This window comes from Penaeus monodon, chromosome 30 (genome assembly GCF_015228065.2).
Source record: "Penaeus monodon isolate SGIC_2016 chromosome 30, NSTDA_Pmon_1, whole genome shotgun sequence".
Lineage (NCBI taxonomy): Eukaryota > Metazoa > Arthropoda > Malacostraca > Decapoda > Penaeidae > Penaeus > Penaeus monodon.
In genome coordinates, this window is record NC_051415.1 from 11,507,572 (window position 1) to 11,508,097 (window position 526).

The following is a 526-nucleotide window of genomic DNA, read 5'->3' on the forward strand; positions in this document are numbered from 1 at the left end:
TACACACACACACGTACACTAATGATGATAGAAACAGAACGTCAACCATTCCGACTCATTTAACGTCCTTTCTTATATTAATTCCCCCACCCCACCGGCCGCAACCAGAATCAGGTTAACCATTAGTATGTAAATACTCATACATTAGGGAATAAATCTTACCGATAACATTTACAGTAAGTGATCCATTTACTGCCTCCCCATAATTAGAGGCCCTTGATGATTTAATTTCCCTGCTCACCGAACACGTGTCTTCTTGCCTTTCCGTGATTGACCTTTAGGAAGACTGGCGCTTCCGGTGAATTATGTCACAAGGTGTATCTCGCTGCAGGAGGATGGCAATAGATGGAGTGTGCAGATATTGTTATGAACTTGCATAAAGTGAACCCCCGTATGTGCAACTCATGCAACTTTTCATGTCATCGGGAGTTTGAAGTTACATTGGCTCTCATCAGTGAAGCACGATTTGCATGGCAGTTATGATTCATACCTTCCCCGCCGCGGACATAAAATATGTAAGCGTGTG